The sequence below is a fragment of the Onychostruthus taczanowskii genome, unplaced genomic scaffold, assembly GCF_017590055.1.
Source record: "Onychostruthus taczanowskii isolate IOZ18803 unplaced genomic scaffold, ASM1759005v1 scaffold39, whole genome shotgun sequence".
In the NCBI taxonomy this organism is placed as follows: Eukaryota; Metazoa; Chordata; class Aves; order Passeriformes; family Passeridae; genus Onychostruthus; species Onychostruthus taczanowskii.
The window spans coordinates 6,558,562-6,584,453 of NW_024501348.1; the positions used below are offsets into that span (position 1 = coordinate 6,558,562).

General features: G+C 37.8%; 1 long non-coding RNA gene across 1 annotated transcript; it reads left to right on the plus strand.

The window, feature by feature from the left end:
- The first annotated feature begins 4,714 nt into the window (after positions 1–4,714).
- LOC121340019 lies at positions 4,715–10,185 on the plus strand. The gene is made up of 3 exons (XR_005953247.1): positions 4,715–4,812; positions 6,586–6,713; positions 9,890–10,185. It is a non-coding gene; the product is annotated as an uncharacterized LOC121340019 (long non-coding RNA).
- The last annotated feature ends 15,707 nt before the right edge of the window (positions 10,186–25,892 follow it).

Below are 25,892 nucleotides of genomic sequence, written 5' to 3' on the forward strand. Positions count from 1 at the left end.
GCTATATTATGTGACTGGTTAGCTCAAAATGTGAAAACCTGTGGCATGTTTACTTGTTGCTAAATCAATACATCTACTGCATTTTGAACTTTCGTAGGTCATACAGAGCTGATCAGGAACTAGAAAATTGTGCAGAAGTGGGCTGGTCATACTAAAATGTCTGTTTTATTTGAATTTATTTTTATTTAAAAATGCCTTCATGCATATAAGAAAAGAAGTCACTAGAGGTATTGTAAGAGATCTCTTGCATTTGGCAAGCAAATTCAGTAGTATTATCTGTGGATATGCCTGTTTGATGTTTTCCATCATCAAACTCTTTTTAACCTTATTTTAAAGTTGTTTTTAATTTTTCCAAGATAGGACTAAAACTTTCCACACCATAGATTTGCCTCAGGTTGTGTTTTATATTTTATATTTGGAAAATATCAGGCTTTTCTGAGGGTAAGATAATAATTCTGGTGTTCTTTCCATTTGGGAAGTTTTAGTGTGCTGTGCTTAAATGAGGCTTGAAGTTTGTCTTTTGTGTACACCTCATGATTATCTATCCCAAATCACCTTTGAGATATTGTAATTTACAAACAGCTGGGGGGCTTTTCAGAGCTCATCAGTCTCTTATTCCTCATCAGCAGTCAGTCCTTTCCTTGTTCCTAAGAAGAGCTGGAATTAGCAGATGTGTTTTCCATAGCATATTTGGGTATATTCCCTTCATCTGGTCCACTAAATTAAGGCTTCTCTTGAAAATGATACCTCATATGTAGTCTGGACATGAGTACTTTGTTCAAGTTTGGATACTGGACAGAAAACAAAACTAGTGGCTGCTCACAACCACCTTGCCCCCGTGGTGGAGGCAGAAGCTGGTGGGATCAAAAGCGGGGGGAAATCTGAACTGAGGAGGAAAAAGATGAGAAATACAAATAAAAAAATTTCCCAAGGAAATTCTTTCTAAGGAGTTAAACCCAGGTTGTGCATAATGCCCAGCAGTGAGCACAACACAGTACCCAAGTGACGATGGGAGTTGAACAGAAAATTATTGTGTGCATTCATGTAATGAAAGCCTGCATTGCCTGATTAAGTTTGTCCAGGCAGTTTTCATTCTGGCTTTCCTCAATCTCTGAATGCTTGGCTTTGAACCAAAGAGTTCTTCAAGTTCTTCTAACATATAAAGTGTCATATATAAATGGTGCCTTTGTTTTGAAGTTTGTCACTTCACTGCTTCCTCCTCTTCACTGAGAAGAAAAAACTCATTAAAGATGGTCATGAACAAAGGAAAATATATTGGTAAAAATTAATTTATGCAAAAGTCGAAGTTTGATATTGGAATCCTGAGGCTGTTTTGCAGAAGCTGAAAAGAAAATTATGCTTTTAATATGAGGAACACGACAGCTGGACTCTTCATCAAATCCTTTTCCTTTGATATACAGAAGTACTTGCATGTTAACTTCACAACAGATTTGACAAAGAAGCTGCTGGCATACTTCAAGCTCTCTCCAAAACACTTAAAATGGTCATTCAGAAATGTTTATTTAGGAAGAGATCAAAAAGCTGAAATCCAGACAATTCTCTATTACAAGACAGCCATTAAGGACAATGAAAAAGAAATAACATCTGGCTGAATGGGAGTTGTGACAGCTGAAAAATGAACAGTTTTTTGGACAGTAATTATGATCTCCCTTCAATGCTGTCTTCATTTGCATTTGTGCTGCTCCTTATTTTGATCAGTGAAAATGTGATGCAATCCACCTGCCCTTTCTTCATAGAAGGAAGTTGCAATGTTCATATGTTCATTAATTTACTTACAATTCAAAGCTTCAAGTTCAATAGCCATTAAAAGACAAATTGTTCTGATCTGGATCGTCAGAAATAGTTTTTAGAAGAAAGTAAACTTGTACTTTTTTGGGGTTTTTTTTTTGATTCTTCTCTGTTTCAGTACACTTTGTTCAGAGAGAAGAAACAAGTAAACAAAGCCCCAGGCATAAAAAACCAAAGCAAACTCTACCAATATCTGCTTCTTGCATTGGATGAATTCCTGATCTAATGGAGAATGGGCTTGTTTGTCACACCTGTGTATTGCGGGACCAGCCAACAAGAAAGAGGCAACAGTACTCAAGACAAGCAAAGAGTCATTAGTCTTCTACAGCAGGAGTTTTGTCTTTAAAAATGGACATGCAAACCAGTAGGAGGACAACAGAATAGAATGGAGAGAAACATGTTATTTCCTGTTTTTCCTGAATCTTTTTTTTTTTCTTAATTTCATTTTCCCTGAGCAAAAAATTTGGGAAGAAGAATGGAGACCAGGTTTTGTGTCAGAAGATGGCTGAATACACCCAAATAAGTCATTCCCTTTCCATTTCCTTTTCCCCTCACCTGCTTATCCTTTCCACTTTTACAAACTAAGATTCTCCTTAAGTGAAGTGTCCAGTTGTTGGTTCCACAGGTGTATATATGTGTTGACCCGCGTGTGCACACCTTTTATCTTCCAGTCCCTGTATTGACTCACCTTGCCTTTGATTGATTCCTCCCGTTTCATGTTGTAGAGCTGCAAGGCTGCTGCTGTGATTCAGATTAGACCTTACTGTGTGGGCTTATTCTTCCAGAAAAACCTTTGATCTACCCTCAGAGTTCTTTGTTTATACTTTCTTAATTTCAATATTAGCTTGTTTTTAGTAGCTCTTAGTTTGTTATCTGTAGCAATCTGTGAAACTGCTTCATAAGTGCCATGTAGTCAGGAAGGTTTGTATTTAATGGATTCCTCACTTGAAAAGAGGCCACACCACAAACAGATGGATACTTAACATGTCCCCATGGTCCAGAAAAACCCTATAACCTTTATCTCATAAGCTCCCAAAAAAAAAAAAAAAAAAACAACCAAAAAAAAAAAACAAAAACAACAACAACAAAAAAAAAAAAACAAAAAAAAAAAACCAAAACCAAAAAAAAAAAAAAAAAAAATCAAACCAAAAACTGGGCAAGTAATCATTTTTGCTACCTGATAAATGTATGGGGACCGTATCTAAAGTGGGACCTTGGACTATGCTTGAACACATCTGTTGGAGACAGAGCTGTAAAATGCCTTCTCAGCCTTCAGGAGGAGGAGGGAGTCACCCTACACCTGTACAGACCAAGCAGGGAATGAAGTTCTCATTGAAAAAGGTAGAAATCCAAGGAAAGCCTGTGTAAAAGGGGAATAATCCACCTATATCTGTCAAAGGTGATTATTTAGTATTATACTAGCAAGAGCAGGCAACTGTGGTTAAGGGAGCTGTCACAGAGATACTCTTTGTAACTTCTGACCTTCTTAGCCACTGTGCATGATAGATCTTTTAAAGAGACCTAAACCCTAGAGTTTTGGGTTTTGTTTCAGTCTTTAGACAAATACACTTCCAAAAGAGTTAGAAAGTGTCACTCCCTTCTAGAAGATAGAACAGGAAATGTTGCATGTTATTGTTGTTATTGGCAGTCTTGCTTCCATTTTTTCTGACAAAGCAGACAGTGGAAAAACAAATAGAACAACTGCATTCTTTTTCTGTAATACCAACAAAGATATCTGTTGGAGGAGGAGAGTGTGGTCTCTACTGGCTTAGCTAAATGTGGAACTGTGAATGTCATGGAAACAGGGGTGGTTCTGCTCAAGAAAATTTCTTGTGAAGATAAATCCCCTAGGAACAAATTCAATGGGAGCAGAGATGTAGAAAGAGATCTACATAGACACAGATTTGTGTATGGTTAGAGGAAATCTGCTTTAGCAAAAATACAGTGTTCCTATTGAGTCTGAAGATGCTGGAAGTTTGGCAAAATTAATAATTTTTGTATTTTTTTTATTCCATGAAAACATGCAAAGCTGGAAGGGAGCCTTATTGGTCATTTAGTCAAGCTGCAAGGATTAGAATAACCTATGGTGCTTCTGTGAGATATTTGCTTGACTTGATGTCTTGGAGGATTTCACACTTTTTCTGGGCAATTTAATACAGTTTTTTATTAAGTTTCTTGGTAAAAGATTGGGGAAGGTTTTAAATTTGTTACTTATCTATTTCAAAAATATAGAGAAAGGGTGTTCTTACTGAAGTATCTTGTACTTGACTTGGTGCCTAAAGAGGCTGACCTGGAACAGAGGCTGGACAGAGTTAAAGGAATGAAGTAGGAATTTATTTAAAGGCCTTCAAAGGATACACCTTGGGCAGCACAAGAGCCCAGCCAGGACTCTGCCCAAGATGGACACCTGGTCACGAGTTTTCACACTTTTATAAGTTTTGGTCCATTTACAAATTTGGGGTCAATTGTCCAATTACAGCTTCAGGTTATGAAGTCCCATCCTCCCAGATTGCTCTCCTCAACTCGCTCCTGTTCACACTTCTTGAGTCTAATGCTGCAAAGATGTCCTTGGTTCTCAGGCTGGAAAAGGATTGTTTTGTCAAACTAAACTGTGAAGAGAACTTGCTAACACTTTATATGAAGTTCAGAGTTGCACACTAAGGCAGTACAGAATCTGAAAAATATGAAAGCTAAAACTTAAGGCATCAGATTTGCCCTAAATAAAATCCTGCAAGCTGCACTAGAAAGGTAGTTACAGCAAAGGGTTAAAATCTGTCACAGGAGAAGGGTTTCTAACTTGCCTTCAGATATTTATATGTTAAGTATAGGCTTGTTACCCTTGGCTCCCTTTATAGAAACAGGCACCTTTGAAGGATAATTAATCTTTCCTTTTCAGCCACTCAACCTCTGAGAGGTGGAAGCTCGTGATTTCCTACAGCTATTTCTTTGAATAAAGCCACTCCACTTTCATCTGTTTCGTGCTTGTTTTGCAGGAGTATGCAGGTAACTAAGTTTGGGATTTTTTTTTTTTTTTTTAGAAACAGTGAATTTTAAGCACTCAAAAGATTATTTATTAGAAGTTTAAGGAAAGCACGTTTCAGTGTCAAGAGGATTTGTTATTCAGAACAGGTGCCTTAGGCTGTCAGAAAGCCAAAATGTTATAATGTAATCTTAATGTTCTATCATAATTTAGTTTAATGTCAGATATAAAACATGTTCTATGAATTGTGTCTGAATAATACTAAAACTAACACACTTTTCTGGCAAATTATCTCAGACACGGGATTTGTCTGAAAACACTGAGAGCTCTCATGAAAGGAGACTGCATTTTCATTTTGGAGCTGCTTCCTTTGTCTGCAACAAATTTTCCAAGACTCCCAAGTGGACATTTAATGCCTAATTGAAAAAGAAAGAAAACAAATTGGAATATTTATCTTGAATTCTTCATATGTATAGGCCAATATATAATGTGATTTAGATCCTGATTATCATTGTAATTTTTTTTTTTTTTTTTTTTTTTTTTTTTGTGGGTGCTTTTTTTTTTTTTTTTTTAGCTGAGTGTGCATACTTTTTCTCTTTTTAAACAAGACCAGAGTCTATAATGCTACGCAGTTGTGCAGATTCACCCATGTCACGCATTGCTTCTCACACGGGAAGTTTTTTGTCTCATGCTTATATTCCTCTTATTACAGCGTGAAATCTCCAAGAGGAGAAAGTGCCAAACACTCTTAACAGGTCTACAGTGATTTGATCAGTATCTTAAAATCCTGTTTAGAGAGAAGACCTATTTTAAAGCAACAGCGGGTTATTATTTGGAGATTTTTCAGTGCAGATTTCAGTCCATTAGAAGATTTTTATTGCACATGAGTAAACTTACTCTCAAATGCTACCAGCTGTACAAATCTAGAGGTCAAACCCTAAGCTGTTTCACTCTCCAGACACTTCTTTAGCTTCATTTACTGATTTTAGTATTTAAAAATTTGATCAAAACTCCAGGAGTTTTATTTCTAATGGAGCTCAAAACTTTATGTGCAGTCAATATAAAATCATAGGAGTTTCAAATTTTACGTTTTTGTTATTTTTTAGCCACCAACTTTTCTTATTACTTTCTGTATTTCTTCATTCTCAGATTTAGTACTGTGATTTCTTTACTCACAGCAGTAAATTATGAAAACTAAAATAACTTTTAAATTGAAATTAATTCAAGATTTTGTGAATGTTTTCTAACATATCTCAAGCTTTTCTTGCATACACCAATTTTTCCTTACTCAAGAAGATGTTTCACATGTAGTGCAGGTATATGTTTTTCTAACAGAGAGAAAACAGAATTAAATGCTGCTGAGAAGAATGCTGCATAAATAAAGAAAAAAAAGTAAAGCAATTCACTAGTTTTTTCCTCTGGATTTTCCATTAATTTTGCTTTATTTTATAATTTCTGGTATCACGAAAATATGGCAAGGCTGCTCTTTCCAATTTCTTGCAGCACCAGATGCTTTGAAAAGGTGAAGGTTGTTAATATTATGAATGGAAAACTAATTTCAGAATGTAGCAGATTACACCACTCATGTCAGAATGGGCTGAACACCTCCCCAGGAGAGGGGGGAGGGAACAGTGCTTCTGACCAGTTTTACTGTATTAGTCAATAACACTTAGAGAATAAAAATTAAATATTTGTAATAACTCCATATGTCTACAAACATTTAAAGACAAAAAATGTAGCTGAAAATGTTTGTCAAATAGTGTCCAGGAAATTACATTTACTGGTAATTTTTCCAGCTAGGAGAAGAAAACAGCTGAATTCTTGGAAAATGATCCATTGTGAATATGCTGAGCTTTGGAGGAAAAAAGAGTGCGAGGTTCCAATGTAGTGCCTGTTAGTAAGATTGGATTTGACCCGATTCAAGGTGCCACATTTACCTTATCTTATCCTGTTTTGAAAATGTGCAGTGTTCATTCATTGGTCTTTATACTTATGAGTCATGTTTTATCTCTGGTAATTTGGAATTAATATATTCCTTGAGAATTCCTAAGCTAATGAAAGCACTGGTATGAAAAGTATTTAGTCTTAGCTGCTACCCAAACACACACCAACAAAGTACCAGGAATAGACTGGAATTAAGCTACTTTGCAGTGCCTCTGTGTTAACACTGTTTACTTGCTAAGCTGCAGCCACACCAGTGTGGATTGCCTTTTTCGTAAAAAACCAGCCACAACACTCCCTCTGGCTGCAGTATTCCTTGAACTAATGAGCACGGTGGTGTGGGAGAGGATTTCAATGTGGCATCTCCTAAGAAACACCACAGAGAAGACGATGCTTGTGGGTTCCCATGGCTCTTTCACACACATTAAGGAATAATGATACTGCAGTGAATAATGTTGTGGAATTATATACTCTAATGTATTGATATAATTTACATATAAAAACTTTTTCATTTGTTAAGCTACTTCCAGCTCCTTTACCCTGTTTGTGTTTTAAGCAAATGTGATTGATGGTGCTAATTATTTTTAAAGATAGAGCAGGTGATATCTGTGACAGAGTAGCTGAAGAACAGCAGGATACAGGTATTGATTACAAGTATTTGGATAAAGCCTTGCTGTTTAGAGCCTGAGCCTCTTATTCACATCACTTGATACAGTTCTGCTATACAGGAGGTTGCCAATACTCCCCACATAGCTTTGCTAGAATTTGAATGTAATCATATTAACTTCCTATCAAATAAGGATTGTAACTGGAATCCTGGCTAGCATCTTACTCTCTGCTATAATTGTAGTCTCTCAATTAATTTAAAGAATTAGTGAGTGTAAATAGAGCAGTAGAAAGTTCTAGCCAAAACTCTGGAGTTGCAGTCTGGGTAGTTTCGATGAGCTCAGCAAGGAGAGTTTATGCATAGTTGCCTGCTCTGCTGATCACTGCTTTATCTCATCTTGGCACCAAAATGATTCAGAGGGCACTGCTGAATTAATCTGCCATCCCAGGAGACCTAGTTTGGTGGAGTTTGAAGCCTAGTTTTGAAGGCTATTAATTTATCCCTTATTGGCAGAGTTTGTTGGTGGGTTTTTTTTGTTTGTTTTGCCCTTTTTTTCAGAGGAGGCTGCTGCCTGTTGCCTCACTTCAGGACAGCAGGCAGGGCTGCAGCAGGCTCACCAGTCTCTACAGGCAAATTTTACCTTGTGTCAGGTCTACCTTTACACAGGGTGAATACTTGCATTGCATGAGTATGTCCCAAGATTTTGGGCCATTGCTGTTTGTGATGTGAAATACTAGCTAGATATATTATTTTAAACCCAAGAGTGTAATGACATATTTTCTGCTCACTCTCACATGGTTCTGATTTTCAGAGTCAGCTATGCATTTGACCACTGGTGAAAAAACTGTGTGACATTTTGGTAGACAGTATTTTTACCTTAAAACGTGGAGGCCTGCAGTAAATAATGGGTAGAGTAGGGCCAGGGAGACTCTAATGGGCAGTGTGTGAAGATTAGGAGTAAGATGTGCCTGTTGGTTTGAACAAGATATGTTTAGTGCAGCCCACAGAGCCCTGACCCTAACTTCATGGCATCCAGCCCAGAGAGTGAAATGTATTCCAACAATAAATCACCAGATTTTTGTTCTATTTGACTGTGTTAAAGCAGCAGTCTGCAAAAGCCGGGACCACCAAGTATGTAGTTTCTGCTGCATGTCTGCTCTAACCAAATCACTGCTTCTTTTTATGACTCAAATGTTACTGAGATGACTGAGAACATTATTTAGTAAGCACAGGTCTGTGCTGTTCATCACCCAACAATCTGTGCTTGATTTGCAGTGCACCCTTATCTAGTTTCCTTGGGGAATGTCTTAACATATTGAAACCATGATTTGCTGTTTTCACATCATCACAGTCCACCAGCTCTTGCTACGAAAATCCTAATCATCATTTCCAGTTACTTAAAAAACCTAAACCTTGAGACAAAGCATCATTCAGCTTGCCCTAAACAAAAAGATTACAATTTAAAGAACATTTAATTATATTGCAAAAGTTTTCCATTGTTGGAGCCTATGTTTTGCTGGACCAGATGCTGCTCTGCTTTTAGCCATCTTAATAAATATCTTTCTTTTACACATGTAATACTTCAAACTCTTTTTTTGTTTGTTTCCTTAGCGTGGAAAAGAGGGCAAGATGTCAGTCTTCAAAAAATTCAATTGAATTTCTTTGGAGTACTAAGCATACAGCCAAATTTTTCAGGTAGAGCGAGAAGGGCAATACTTTACGTAGAAAATGTGCAATATTGAAGTGTTCCTCCCTTAAAGAAAACCCAAGCAAACAACAAAACAACAAAACATAAAGTAATTTATTCCTATTTTAAAAGGCACTTCAAGCACTCATACAAGCACAGACAGCACTAATGTTCTTGTCCTGCTCCACTCTTAGGCAGGCCAGGATGGAGATCCACTAGTGAAAATATGTATATACATATAGATGTATGTATATGCATATATGCATTATATATATATATATATATATACATATATATACACACACATACATATATATGTGCATACACATATTTGTATACATGTGTATGTTTATTAGTGGTATGATAGAAGTCCAAAAATATTGAAATTTTGAGCAAAAAAAAAAAATAATAGTGTAATGCAGATGTAATGGCTCTTTCTGAAACACTCAACAAGAGATCCATGTCTCACCTGGGTGATGGTGACTCAAGAGTGGAGATGTTGACCACTTTCTTAAGGCACATCATCAGGCGTGATAATAAAAGGTGACTTGTCAAACTGTTTGCCACCAAGTCTCTCAGATTCAGAGAAATGTTCCGGCTTCGGGCATGAGTCTGAGCAATTTGGGCTGCCCTGCACTCTGCCTTCTCTGCAGCCACAGAATGGGGTACTGCTATCTTTTCAGACTTTCAGATGTCTGTTGGATATCCCCTTCACTGGCTTCCTCATTTCCTAGTCAGTCTGACACTCTCCTGGATGGGAAAATTTCTCCAGGAGTTGGTGTGTTTTCTCTAAAAGTGGTCCATATTTTTGACTTGATAGGAATGTACCAGGTCAGTGCTTAAGGTTTTACATTTTTTTCAACAGGTTTTGCACAGCTTTAGATGACAATAGCAGAGAATTTTGAAAAAGAGTTATACTGGGTTGGACTCTGCAGAGATTTGTTACTTCCCTGGTAGTAATACTGAAACATTGAAGAGCTGGTGTTAATTGGGAAAGACTGTGGGATGAAGATGGCAACTAAAGATGTGAACATTCAACAGTTTTGGGAAGCTCATCCTGCTAGCTTTTAATACCACTGAAAAGAGAAGTACTTATGCCTCTGTTTCTATGTAAGAGCTTGGTGTACCATACCTCTGAAATGTCTCTTCCTTACAAAATAAAACCAGAATATATTACGTATTTTTGACGTTGTGGACCATGGCTTTCAATGTCTTCCATGTTACTGGAGGGCATCAGTGTCATTTTTGCTCCTTGAACAACTATGCTTTCATTCCCTTAACAGGGAGCTTTTATGGGATTTTTTTCACATGCTTCCCACTCATTTTTCTCAATGATCTTCCAGATAAATTATTCAAAGGGATTTTGGCTGTAGGCTACTGTTGCCTTTTCTTGGAGTGGTGTTGCTAAAACACATCATGCAGTCCCTCAGGACATTTTCATGTGCCCATTATATGCAAAGACCTTTATTTACCCTTTAAAAAACCACTTGCACAATTCTACAACGAAGGTCTGAATACATATGTCTCCTTAGCTTTTATTTGAACAAAGTATGTGTGTATGCAGAGCAGGTTTTGTACAAAAATAAGCCAATAGATAATATTTGCAGATGTCTCTCAACCTAGCAAAAGTTATCACTAGAAATCAGCACCCACTTTCTAATAAGATCCATTTATGTATCAGAGCTGCTAGTAACATGTCACAAAAATATCTGTGAGATTGTTCAGCTGACTTGGAAACTCATTTGAGTTCGTTAGCAGGAAAATTTTAGCTAACACAAAGTGTGAAGCAACATAAGCACTTTTAGGGTTCTAATGTTCTAATCCTTGTGCTTGTTTGCTTAGTGAAAAAGTTCTACCCGCTGGATGGTTGCTCTTTCAGTGCCTTAAATCAAACATACCTGGAGGCCTCAAGATGAGAAAAACAAATATTTGAAAAAAAACCTGTCTGTTTGCAAGGTCCTCAATAGCCTGGTTCCTCTCTGACACTTTCATTTTCCCCTTCAGAAACTTAAAAGGAATGTGCAGAGATGCTGGACACCTAAAACCAATACTAAAGAGGCTAAGAGGCAGGGCTTGTGAGCTGTGGGAGGAGATTATAAGCAAGAACAGGGTAGCCTTTCAAGGGTGTTTTAACCTTTATACATGCTTGACTGCTTTGAGCTCATCCTGTTTGGTAGAAAGCACAAAAAATTAAACTAAACCAGAAGGGCAAAAACTTTGTTATGTTGAATAAAAAGGTTTAACAAACACGGTCTGTTTATTCCTCACTTGGAGAAAAAGGTTGCTGTTTCATAAAATACCTTAAATTCTATTTTCACTAAAACCCAACAATATTTGTCTCAGAATGTTTAGTCATTTGTAAGGAGGAGTTTTTATATGCAGTAAAAAAAAGTCAGAGATACCTTCAACCTTCCCTTTTTTGCTGGTATTGTTAGTTTGACAGCATTTTTATTGGAACATAGATGCAGAAGGGAACTATTTGGATCATTGGGTCCAGACTGTGCTTTGCAGCCAATGTCACTCTATGTGCATAACACCCTTCATAAAACCAGATGAAGGTCTATCAGTAGCTAGGAGTAGTCAGACGAAAAACCTATCTGAAATTTTTTTTCAGTATTTCAATGCCATAATAGCTACAGACCTTTATCAACTGTCCAAACTACAATTTTTGTATCTTTGCTTACTGGGTAGTCATCCATTAATATATACTGTGAACAAACTAAATTAACAGAGGGATATTGTAACAATTTGTGAATCCAGTTAAATTCTCCAGGGTAGAGAATACTGTGCCAACAGAAATATTTGCATGGTACTAAAAATTAATGTATGTGGAAGAATATAAATCAAGTAACTCAATGTGAACTTTTAAAGCTTCCACATGATTTTCACATTTTGCTTGAAGAATGTAAAAGATACGCTGGTAGTAATCTCTGAAAGTGCAATCAGGCACACTGTTCATGTACTATAGGTTTTATTTTAAAACACATAGTGATAGAAATGACTATTTGTTTATTATTGTCATTCATGCAAAGCTGTTCATGTAAAGCTAAAAGTAATAGCTAAAGCTACTACTTTTAGAGAGGTTGGAAATGTAAATAGTTTTGAAGGATTGGAAGCATATAAATATGCATGTGTGAGAGTCCATTCACCCTTTGATGTGGCAATGGCTGAGTCCTGCACAGACTGTGCTCCTTTCACAAGCCATGCAGGCACAGTAGGGCAGGAAGCTGCTCATCTGTGAGGGTAGGCACTTCTGCAGGCTTGTGGGGAAGATATACATCTTGATTTCTAAAAGAGATATGATAGTCCTGAAATACGGGGCTAGGCTTTCTCTAAAGGTTTCTTTACCCTTTTCTTCAGGGAAGTGAGTCATGGGATTTGCTGGTGTTTATCCATCACTCTCCAGCTCTCATGTTGCTCAGGGGGAATTGGCACATTACCCTGTGCACCGATGTGTCTACCAAGGTGACAAAAATATGCCTTTTGAGGGGTATTGCAGCAGACTGGAGTCTTCTCCAGTCCTTCTCCTGGAGTCATCTTGTAGCTGCCTGACTGACAGGAAGATATAGGACAGGTTTGAACTGATTTCTTCCACACTTGGGAATCAGGTTATGGAGTGATGGTACACATCGAGTTGGGTGCAGCAACAAATGTGATAAGAAGAACCATGGTAAAAAAATAAGTGAATTTTGCCTCATATTCTATAGATTGCATATGCTTGGTATAGTTATTATTTGCTTGGTACAATTATTCAGTCAGTGTCTTGACAAAATTCCATAGGTCTATACACTATTCCAGAATATAGGAATTTTATTATAAAATGTATTGCCAATGAATAGTTTGATGAACATTTTGAAAGACACAGTCTGACCACAAAGGTGCTTATTAAAATGGCCACAATGTACTATTTTCCATATCAGGATTAAGCAGATAAAAGAGTGGTATTCATAGCAGTGTTTGGGAGGTTTGGCTGCCAGTGATTTTGTATTAATGATGTGATAATAGGAAGTTCTACGGCAGAAAATTTAGCAAAGAGGAGGCTTTTGATGCTGACATAGAAAACAGGCTAGACTGAGTAATGATCTAAGGAGATGGTTGTCAGTGCCCAAATGGGAAGGGAGAGATCAGGCTGCTGTCAGCCTAGAGAATCATGCATACAATTGTACTTCAGCTCCCCAAAATGTTTTCAAAATAGTTCAAAGTATTTTAAAATAATAGTTCAAAAATACCACCTCTGACCCATATGTATCCTTTGCCTAATGATTTCCTGCCACCTCCTGTTCTTGACCAGGACAGCTCAGAAGGAACAATGAGTACTGTTTTCTTGAAAAGATAAATCCTTAAATGAAGCATTTGCAGTCCTTGAAGGGCCCAGTAGGTCCTATTTCTTCTCTGGTGTACCTGCTTTTTTTTAAGATGCATTGAGAGGATAAAAAAATAGGTCACAGACATAGTAGCATGGATTATTTCCTTTACATTATATGTCAGGATTTATAGAAAATTATGCAGATTTACACAGACTATGTCTAGGGGAAAAAAGGTCAAGTTTCCAACTCTAAAGGTCCTTGATTCTTAAGTTTTCTTGGACAAGATTGACTAATTATTGAGATAATTCCCTAGTATAGACAGTTCAATTCTGTCAGAATAGAAGTAAAATGGATTTTAATTGATGGAGTTTCATCTTTTTTCAGCACTCTTTTTCTTCAGTAGCTCTTTCTTCCTTCTACTTGTGTACAACTGTAGAAGGCACAAATCAAAGCCAGGGCTACTGACATTTTAGTACAGGGCCCCTGGGTTTTTTTGCTTTTTTTGCCTCTGAGCAAAAGTATTCTCAGCTGATTGAGTTGTGGCTAAATTTCCAAACCCAATGGGGTTTGGTCCAGGGCTTTGAACAGTGATATATTTTCCATAAAGTAGATGAGGGAATGCTGCAAGCTTTGTATGTGGAAAGTGTGAAATTCTTCATCAGCACTAAGGAAGACATTGAAAGTGAATAATATGATTTAGACACTTGGGTGTTTATGGATCACCTCGAATTATTTAATACAGAGAAGTGCAATTTGAGGCACAAATAATTCCAAGTGCTGAAACACCATATCCAGCTTTGCTGCAATATCTAGATGCTCCCTTGAGCTACTGTGATACTGAAAAGCTCAGGAATAAAAAAATTGACTACTCATGTCATATTCATACTGACACTAGCCTTCAGAGAAGAGTACTTTTCAGGGGAAATTATCTGAGATCTTCATAGGGGTTTATCATAGATTAAAAACTAAATAAGAAAAGGCAGCAGAGGAGGAAACACATGCCTCTTTCATTTGTAAAGCTGTTAAAATGCTGTGTAAGCACCTTTTTGTACTTCACACTTACACTTGCAGACCACTAGAAATATTTATAACCAATGAAAGCTGTTTATAACCAATGAAAGCCACAGCATGTGCAGGGAATTTCTTTCCTATTTTTGAGTGTAACTGTCTAGAATATTTGAGCATATTTGTGTCTCTCCCGTTGTTCTCTGGTGAATAAAATGAGAGTGCTCAGATGTAAGTGCTGGCCTTACACTGCTAAGTCTGCAATAAAAACCTCTTTGAATCAGGGGATAAGAAGAGCGACATTTGTCTGGAATTATCACACGTTCTGAATGGCCTTGATAAAACAGCACATAGGCAAAAGTGCTTCCCTTTTGACATACAAGAATGTTCTTGTTACAAAGTCTTGTACACAGTACTGTCAAGACCTGATTTTATTTGTAGATTTTCAGATGATAATTTAGTAGAGATATTATTGAAGGATAATGTTTGAAGGACTTCTATGTACATGCATTTTGCTGCTCTCTCAGGCAGTCTGTCTGTAAATATTTAAAATTTTTAGAAGTCACATTTAATCCTCTCAAAACTAGAAAGAGATAATATTTAGTTTAAGAAAAAGCAAGATATATATCTTCTGGAATATTTACTTTTCTGGAAAAGCTTCTTGACCTTTAACTTATGTCATCTTAGCTCTGCATCCAGTGTGATCTTTTAGGTTTCAGCAACTGTTACATATTTATGGAACAGTAGTGCCTGAAAACCTCAGTCACTCTCCTGTATATGAGGACACCACATACAGTGGGAAAATTTCTGAAGAGCATCTTGAAGACCTTGAGCTCTGAAAGACCAGGTAAACAGGTTAAAAAAAAAAATCTTTCTGTGTTTATTATGGAACTAGAGGACAGACATGAAGTGAATTGCTTGAGATCAAACGAGAAAGCTGTGGGGAGAATTTGGAATTTGTGAGCCCCTGACTACCAGCTTAATGAACAGAATTGTCTTTTCTCTGATTAGAGACATTTCACAAATATGCCCAACCTGCAAATCTTGGATTTTTAGGGCTGGATCCAGGTGTGAGTTCCATGCTGGGGCTGTACCACTTTGCAGGCAGTGGGACTGTTGATGCTGGTCTTATGAATACTCTGAAACCTCAGCTGTGAGACAGTGTCTTCAAAGAGAACAACTAGGCTGCTAGGCTGGCATTGCTTGGGCTCTTCCAAAGAAGCCATTCCCTCAACCCAGTACTGTCCTGCTCTACAGAAGCGAGACTTTGCAGAGACATTCTCATTCCCTGCTTCTGGACTATCCTAGTCCTCACTTGCCCACTCCAGAGGTCTTCCAGTCCCATGGGGCATTGGTATGCAGGTCCCAGGGCTACAAGTATGTAAATACCTGCCCTAGGCTGGATTAAATGTCTGATGTTACCTACAAAAGGAAAAACAACTTCTGCATGATTTCATATATTCTCTGGGGTGGTTCTTTGAACATTCCAGAAAAATGTTGTATGTTCACCTTAGTTTCTTAAAGCTTTGTAGATCCACATACTGGACATTTCCCAATGATTTTCTTTCAAGTGCAAGACACTTGACTTCCTCCTTGGTTGTTGTTCTGTACCTTCCTTTCACATGTGTGGGAAGGTTCTCTCCCTCTCCCTCTCCCTCTCCCTCTCCCTATCCCTCTCCCTCTCCCTCCTTAGTACAACTTTTACTGGTAAATTTTTATGGATGCCATGATCATTTAACTGCTGTACCACGCTAGTGAACAATATAGCAACATTTAGGCATGAAGTCCTTCAGTCTGCAGCTATCAGTGCTCTCTTCACTGGCCAACCACAACTTCCCTTACTATTGCCCTCCTGGGAGTGAGCCACAAAACAGCTGGGGAGGAGAGTCCTGCCTGCAGTGATGGGATACTTAGGGCTGCAGCACATCTTGCCCTGAGCACCCACCAGGGAAAGTGAATCAATTGCACACAGGTATAAGTCGATAAATCATGATGAGAAACAGATTGCAAATATTCTTAGTTTTTTTGTTTTTTCAGTTTATGCTGGTCTGGTTACACTGCTGAAAATCTTCAACAGCTTTGGATGACGAGAGAGTAAGAGGTGGCATGAAACTGCTATTCTGCTCTGAGTTCCCTGCCCCTGAATGGACTATTATGGGAGAAACTATATGACAAAAGAGGAACCTTATAAGGAACCTTATCCTATCTATATAGCTGAGGGTGAGCCCTGATTTAAAATTGGCTCTTAGCACAACTCAAGTCCAAAAATAGATGACGTATATTTATTAATCTTTAACTGAAATTAGCATGCCAAAACCAACTTTGTTGTAAAAGCATAAAAAAAAATGTATTTCATTTGCTGTGTGCCTCTGTCCTGTCTATGTGCAATTGATTTCTGGTTTACAAAACCAAAACTAAACAAAAAAAACCAACTAATGAGAGCCAATATCAACACAATTGTCCTGATACAACATGTTCACATCAAGGAGTCAATTTAAGAGTGGTGTCAAAGACAGAACATACTGGAAACCTTTCTTCCTTGTGAGTCTTGTAGTAATTTGGTTTCAATAAAAATTGATTTAGTTTGCTTCATTTACATTAACGCATCTTCTGGTGAAAATTTTGCTTTTTTTTTTTTTTTTTTTTTTTTTTTTCCCCACATTTTTCTCAGTTTGTGTAATTAAGCTTTCTGGAGAGAAGACTCAAAGTTCTCAGTCCAAAAAATAGTCTGGTCCTATTGAAGTACGTAGTAAATCCCACCAGTTCACCACTGTAGAGTCTGTAGATTCTGTAGATGCTGTAGATTCCAGCTGCAACTTTATTCCTATCTCACTTGAGGGAACACAAGTGAAGTAGGGCAGTAGGATAGATGAAGAGAAAGGCAGCTTGTGTGGTTTATTGGTTTCAGAGTTTTTCATATTTTAAGAAAAAAGATCATCCTTGTTTTCAAGGTGCTTTGACTGTTTACTTCTTAAACAGGGGAAGTTACAATATTTCTGAAAGCTGTCTGAAAATGCTGAAGAAAAGAGGCAGGGAGAAAGACTATGGTTTATGTTAGAGAGGCACTTCAGGTCCATGTTTAGCATATACCCCAACCTATAAGGCAAAACTATGCCTCTAGCATTAGTGTTTGAGCACGTTGCTGCTTCTGAATCATGGTACTCTGAATACTGTAATCAACCCAGCGAAGCTCAACTTCATACTCTTTTCTGAGCTCATAAATCAGTTCTCATGAATACTAGAAAGCAGAACACTGTTAAACACTGAGATCAAAAACTACTATTGAAGGATTTGAAGGCATTTGAAATTTGTATCAGGCTTTATAAAATATGTAAAACATACCAAAATAAGCAACTCCATTACCAAGCCTATTCTGTTTCTTCTTAACAAAGCATATATTTTTAATATAGATTTAAATATTGAGTGTCCTCACAGGTATGGCTTCCATCTAGGTTAATTTATTTTGTTACAATATGAAGGTATGGATTATAAATTACGCATTTGTGTCCAGACATGAGAATTCCTCCCCTTTGGAATTGCACGAAAGCAAAAGTGGATCCTGCCCCTTCCCAGGGCTACAATGTGCCCTGCAGTCTGTGCACAGCAGTGGCAGAGAGCTGTGACACCCCACACTCACATCTCGTTGTCACTGTGACCTCATCTGACCCTGTTTTTAGGGCAGTTAAAAACTATGCTTCCTTCTGTAAATGCAGCTCGGTCCATGTAGAGAGGAATTTGGCCAGCCATGGCAGTACCACAGATGTAAATAATTCTCATGTTTTCCCGTGACAAATTTGTTCACTGCATTTTTGGACTAGATTCCACTCAGGGAAAGCAATGTTGGCTTTTTAAAAGCTGTTGGACACAAAGTAACACACAATATCTTTTCTTCTTTTTTTCTTTTTTTTTTTCTTTTTTTTTCTTATTGTTTGTGCCGCTTTCCTCTAATGGTATTTCTGCTAGCAGTTTTGGCTGTAGAGGTTTTGAGGCAGCTATCTCGTAATCTAATTCATGTCAATTAGTTGTCAGTTCAGACAAAAGCCCTCTTATTCAGTCTGTGTAACTAGTTCCCAATGAAACTTTCTTGTGCTCTACCAGCACATATCGTACCTTTTTTTTTCAGTCCTCATTTTGGTAGCTTTTAGCAACAGCTCTTCTCAAGAGACCAAAGGCTCTTTCTCACTCTAGCTTTATTTTGTATGTTCTTACCTATGAGAGTAGTGTGATAAAGAGGAAATAAGTGAGCTTGAGTAATTACACACATCTCTCTTTTAACTAACATTTAAGGAAGTTTTCATATGTATGAACATATACCACTTAACTCTTTATTCAGGAAAATGGCTCAGTGTGAAGATAACATGTTCCTACATGGGATTAAGACACTGAAGAAATTTGTAGGGGCCCAAAAAAGAAAGAAACAAACAATTAATAGAAATTTAATTTCTTAGAGCTGAGTTTGCCTCAATAAGTAATGGTGTTTGTCTTGCCTGGGTACTGCATCATGAGTGAGTCTAAAGGTTTGCTATTTGGGAAGGCATACGGTGCCCAAATTTTCTACTTAGTTGGTAGACTTGGTCATTCCTGTGATTAACAGTGTACTGACAGAAAGAGAGGGCAGGATGACCTAAGTGAAAAGAGGTTTAAAATGAAGCTTCAATACAGAGAAGTGTGAGGAAGTAAAATTCAGCAAACAAGTGAGTGTTATGGGAGAGTTCAGGCAAGAAAAGTTTGAAGAGTAGATATGAATTAGGGTAGAACCACAAAACACCTAAAGATGTTATTGAAACCTCACTGTCAGTTTTGTCTCTTTTTTTTTCATATGTGGGGTCTGTTCCCAGATGGGAACTTTGAGCCTGTATATTTTTGGTCAAGTTGCAGCCCCTACTTGAAAGAAATGTGTCCCCAGTAGTGAAAACCAGAGAGCAGCTAACATGAAGGATTCTCCTTCCTGTACTCAAGAAGCAAGTGGGAAATATGCAGGGAAAATGCTCTGGAAATGAATGAGTTTTATTGCATCTAGTCTTCTAGAAATAAGGAGGAAAAATGGAACTAGATGGCAGAGACAGAAGCTACAGTGTCAGTATGGAACCAGGCAGAGAGCTCTTTCCCAGCTGGTAGCCCATACTGCCACAAATCCTCGCTGCATGGAGAGTTGAATCTTAAGGTAGAGGCCTCAGGATTGCATTTGTGAAAGGCTGGGAGTTTAATGGCCAGTGCATGTCAGACAGGAACCAAGGGAGTTGGAAATAGCTGCCTGCTCCTCCTGAGAGGAAAGAATAATCTGCCAACCAGCCTCAGCATTTCACATAAAGTGTGGTCATGCCAGAGCCTCATGTGGGACACTGAAGAACAGTTGCCAAAGCACAACAGCTCCTTTGGTTTCACTTTGCATTGGTGATTCCTGTGAATGGTAACAAATCTGAGAGAGGATCTGGGGATGATCTGAAAGAGATGATTTGTGCCTTCCCATCTGAATATGAAAGTCAGATATGAATCGATACCTCCTGAAGGTGAAGAGTAACTAAGCTCAGGGGAAGTTCATAAGGAAACAGCTGTTGTTTGAAATAATAACCTTGGTAGAGTTAATAAGGTTTCTTCACTTTGGTTCGAGAGTCAGTAAATTTAGATATGTTAGTTTTTGGTATATTTTTCTCTCCAGTTCTCCTCGACTCATTCTGTTTTGAATGAGTCCCCTGGTTATTTCATTAAAATAAGTAATTAGAAGTTGGTTGTGCCATTTAAACACACCATTTCTGACTCTGATCATGTAATCTATGCTAAGCACCAATAAGGCAGCTGAAACAGATAAAGTATGCTAGTAGCAGTGCAAATAAGAATACAGAACACTGAGGACTTGAAAAGCATTATTGTTCTCTGCAACTTACTCCCCTAGAGATCCTCAAAGACCTCTCAGGTAAAAAGTAAAAAAAGTCAGTGGTTACTTCCTTAAGACTTCTGTGACCAGAAATACTAAGGAATCACTGATGTACAAATGCATGTATAAAATCAGCTCATGAAAATCATTGTGCTTTAAATGAATTTGTATTTTTAAGAGTAAAAGGATTGTTTAACATCCTCTTTGAAGAAGAGATTTTATTCTGGCCCATGCACATCTTATCTCATCCCATACTGCTTTAATACCAAGCTCATTGAGATACACCAATCACAAAGTACCTTTCAAATTTGTACCTGAACAACACAGTGATTCCACTCTATTGCACTCTGATTGTATCCTTTATATGGTGCTCTAACTGATCTCAAACAGATAAGGCTGGATTTGAGACGTGTTCCTCAGTGTTGGCTGCGTCGAAGCAAATGAAGATGACCTTTCAAGGTCAAGTACCTTGAGGATACAAGTACCTCTTCTCTTCACCTTTAGCTATAAAACCAGTCTTCTGTAGCAGAACAAGTGGGAAGAGTGGAAACCAGTGAATGGTATTTTAAAAAATATTTTAAAGTTTTCCATGTATCCCTGAAAAAACAGTACTTATACTTCAACATTTTTTTCACCACTTTCAACTAGTATTTTAATTTAAAAAAAAAAAGAAAAAAAAAGAAAGAAAAAAGGAAAAACTCAAAATAATTTTAATTTTCCCCTAGTAAGTTAGAATACTTACTTCCAAAGACAAAATGCTGACCTCAAATGTCTGAATGGTATTAAGTACAGCTTTTATAAAGCATTCACAGAAAATTTAAATTTTGAATTAAATAGATTGCTACTTGAACTGTTTAATGTGAAAGGAGTAAGCTGTCTAGCTCCAAACCACATGTTTTTATTCTGGTACTTCTCATTGGCCATCTGTTCTTTGTTGTCTGTCCCAGTTCCACCATCTGTACCAAAAATTTCACTCAACATGATGACTTCACCTACAAAACTGCAAGAAGGCAATAGCTCTGTCAGTCAAAGCTAGTAAACAACCATCACTTCCTTTGCACTTCTTTTTGTCTCCAGTGCTGGAAATAAGGAATGCAGATTATTGCCCCAGATTTTGGTTCCAATTGTGCATTTTTTTAAAGGCATCTTACATTTTCACATGGTGGTAGGAAGAGAAAAAAAGGAAAAGAGTGATAAAATCAGCTGATGAAATTGATACAATGGGCAGCATTGCTTTACAGAGAACTCCTGCAACTTGTGAAGAAAAAATATTTTTGATCAGTCAAGGGAAAAACTTCTAACTTCCTTTGTTTGTGGCTTTTTTGTGTTGAGTTCAGAACAAAATGAAGGGGTTTTTTTACATAAATTTTAGACAGCTCATATTATATGATATAAATCCTGTTCCTAAAATCTATTTAAAAAGTCTAAGTCTTCCTCCTTTAGGCTGTGGATCTGCACATGGCAAAACACAATATATATGTTCTACACCTGAACTTCTCTGTTCTTCTCACATGTAGAACTAGTTAATCTTCTTTCTTGTTTGGCTGAATCGATTCAATATTCAACTGGCACATGTCTGCAGGCCAAGGGACATCTTGATTATGTCAGGGATGCAGACAGGTGATGGGGTCCTGACCCCAGGTGAAGATAACTGCAAGGGATGTGAGAATTTATTGGACAAGACATAGCTGGAATTTCTGGATGTGACTGTAACAATGCATGACTCTGACAAAGGTTAGAGATAGCACTGTGAAGGGAGGTTGGATTTTACAGATGTTTAAGGGAGAGCTGCTTAAGAAATGTCTGCATAATTGGAGGGAAACATGGGTGACCTTTAGGGCACAATTTGTGCAAAGATAGCACTGTCTGGATAACCACAGCAGAAACATCTCAGCAAAACAGGAATGCCTAGATAGTGGTATCAAACCCTCCAAATTTGGTTACAGATGTGGCAGAACTGGGACTAAGACAGTAGAAATAGTTGTGGTTATTTAGTTGTGAAAGGTCAGAGGTGACAAAAGGAGGACAAGAGCAGAGAGGTCAAGACACAGGAAAAGATATGCAAAGGTATGCAAGTGGTGTAATTGGGGCTGCCCAGGGCTACTTCTTGCTCACTATATCTTTGAGCAGGAGAACAAACCAAACTTGTTTCTGACCACATTTCGTGTCTAACCTGCTTCTTTTTTCAGGAGGACTGAGTACACAAGTAGTAGCTCCAGGAATGACAGCATCAGTGCCCTTCTAATGTCCTAGAAGATGGCACAAATCCTTGTACCCTTGCTATTTAAAGTGTTTGTGGGTGAAAAACATAAATATCAGTGAGAAATACCTACAGGTTAACTTTATTGTCCTGGTGAGGTTTTAAAAGTACTGACATCTCCTGTTTGACTTCTGAAAACTAAGATATTTCATGCTTTCTGTGTCAGAGAGATGTTAAGATAGTAGAGAGGTACTCTTGGTTTCTGACTGCTGTGGGAGGAGGAGGAGCCTGGTGCCTCAGAGGGTCACCCTCAGAGGGCTGTTCATGTCGGAATATCTCTAGGACTGGCCATCAGAAACAGCTGAAACATCACACCTCTCAGGGCGTAGGTGTTTGAGGTCAGCAGCTCATTAGACATTTCAGTACACTTGGAAACCAGATGCTGCAGTCCCTCGTTTGAGGGTACATGCCTTACTGAGCAGGGCTCTCCTATTTCATGAAGGAAATAGCACCACCCATAGTCAGGCAGTCCTCTGAAAGTGAAGAATATGGGTCCCCTGACCTCTTCAGGCTGAAATACTCATATCCCACCTCCTGGAGTGAACGGAAAAGTCCTGACTTTGCAGATGAAACATGAGGGTTCTCAGGAAGATGACAGAGTTCTCAGTTCAGCTGAAGCATTTCACATAAGATAACTCAGAGAGAAAACTGCAAGGTCCACACGTGAGCTCTCAACAGCTGCTTGGCTGGAAGAATAGTACTTTCTGTGTGATTCAGGGCTGTTTGGGTGAATGACGCATTCTCCCAGGAGGTCTAAAGGATTATGGTACTTTGGGGATCTGGCAGATCAGCCTGATCACCCTCTGGCTGAGGCTGAGCCCATCTGCTCTCTCACAGATGTTGATGGGTGACTCATGCCCAGCGGCAGAAGTCAGAAAGTCAGAAAGTCAGATGGATTTTGTTTAGTTGCTTTTCTACTTTAGTCCAGGTGGTTTGTAAGCATCCTTGTTTGGTCAGATTAGGGTGATAGCCCTGGGTGGATGAATCAGAATTGATTTTGTGTTGGTGCTGCCTCATTCACAAGCTTAGTTGTGTGCCATGCTTACCATGTTTTTTAATAGGACTGTCACTTTGTCTTACTGCAGCTATAGAAGGTTCATTATCTCACAGGTATCACACTATGTGGAAGAGAAAAAGAAAAAAAAAATTGAGCTATACAGACGGTATTACAGAGGCTAAATATACTGCATATAACATCATGTTTCAGAGATCTTCACTCAAAAGTTACTAAAAGTGACATAAAATCTCCCAAAAGAAAACCTCGGAGATTTATTCTTAAGGTACATTTTCTGAAAATTATGCAAAAGGCAAGAGCTGCACCCAGCAAACCAAGATACTGTTTTGCATTTTGCTTCCCAGGGGGAATGGGGCAGGTACCTTCTTTTTCCTTGTTTATATGCAATTTTTACTGTTACTTTTGTACCCCATCCCTATCTAGTGTGGTAGAATAAATAAATTGTACATCAAATATTCTCTTTCAGAGATACTTGTGATGACTTATGACACTTGTGATCATAGGTGCTTGTTATCGTTCACTTTTTATTGTCTAGGCCTTGCTACAAAATTACAAACCTCTGGGTTAGCACTTTTTGAAATAGACATAAATATTTACATTTGTTCTCATTTTGAAATTCTTTTTCTCACTACTTTTGTAAGACATATCAATTTAGAAACTCAAATTTACTATCTTTAACCTGTTTTAAGAAGCACTGAAATCTTGAGATGTGAAATCTAATTGCAGCAGCTGACTAGAAAGTCTATGAATGGTGTGTGCCTGTTTAGGGCAAGTTTTCTCCCCTTATATGATACGTCTTCTACCACTGTGAACCATGTCAGCCAGTACAAAATTAGAAGCACTTACATTTCTAGTCATACTGAGAGTTTTTAAAATGCTATTTCTCTGAAAATATACTCATCTTTAAAATCCAGCACGACAGCAGGACCTGCAACAAAAAAACCCCCTTGCTTACATATAAGTTAATGTCTCCTCCCTTCCCACACAAATACTAAATAACCTCTGTTTTGTCTACTAGCAATTTGTGTGTGTTTGCTCTCTTTTTATCTGCACAAAAAAGACATTTCTTTTATGACTTTACTTACTCATCTTTATGGTAATTAGAGATGCAACATAATTAGTGCTTAAAATAACTAAATAATGTTTGAACAATTTGAAAAAAAAAATTCACATAGGTGATGCTAGAACCCCAGAAAATGTCATACATTTTTCCCATAAGAAAACTCAGCACCATTTTTAAAATTTTTTTGGGGTGGGGGTTTCATGTATTTTTTTCATTTTTTATATTTTATTTACAAAAAAATTATTTTGCTCATACTTTTATTCTTCAATAATAAGAATTTGGTTTTCTTAAACAAACCAAGCTTACAGTCCAGCCAGAATTTTACATGCAAATATGACATTAAAATTTAATTTTGTGTGTGTGTTTATAAATGTTAAATTAGCTGAGAAATATGTCAAGCAGCTGAAAGACAATGAACCTAGCTTCAGAGAGTTCATTAGACATTCCATAACATTTGGAACTAAATTAATAAAACTCAGTCAATACTTTTCCATTTGCTGGATTTTCATTCTTTCCATTTGCTTACACAGCACAGAAGTGAGGGGAAACAAGTGAGCCTGCCAAGGTCATTATAGGAAATGTCACTGAACAACTCAGAACTGAAAGTTTTCTCTTTGTGTGAACTGCTGATTGTTAAAGTACTTACAGATCTGCTGGTCAAAAGTGCTAAATACAGGGTAAGATATAATTTGTAAGTATTCAAAACCCTTCTGTTTAGTGGTATGAGGCAATCAGTAAAAAAGGTCTTTTCTAGAACCTTGTACAGACCTACTGAAATTGCTTTTAAATGGACAAAGTGCATTTGCCCCAAAAATGTAGTATATGGTTTTAAGCAACTGTTCTGTAACTAAGACTGTGTCAGACGTGTGAAAGAAAGCTGGATACCTAAATAAGGCTTACTGAGACCATGTCTCACTAGGTACAGGTATTGTCTCTAAATCTACATTGCCATATGTGTGTGTGCCAGATGAACAGTTTTATATATACGTATAGACCATGTTCCTGCTCAAACTAGTTTTGGTAGGATAACACTGTAGTCTCCTGGGTTGCTTGCAAGCCTCAGGAAGCGTGGAGAAGCTGCAAGGGATCTGACAGACTGGGTGGATGCAGAACAGTACAGAAGTGCCAGGTGTGTAAAAAGGAAGGCAGCAGAAGGGAAAATCTTCCAGATCTTATTGTCTCCTTTTTAGTCTGAGTACAGGCAGCCCATTGGGAAGTGTGGGAAAGGAGAGATGCCTTAGCCTCAGCCTTATCCTTATCCTTATCCTTAGCCTTAGCCTTAGCCTTAGCCTTAGCCTTAGCCTTAACCTTTGCCCAGAGGCTGGAAATGCTCTGGACATGCT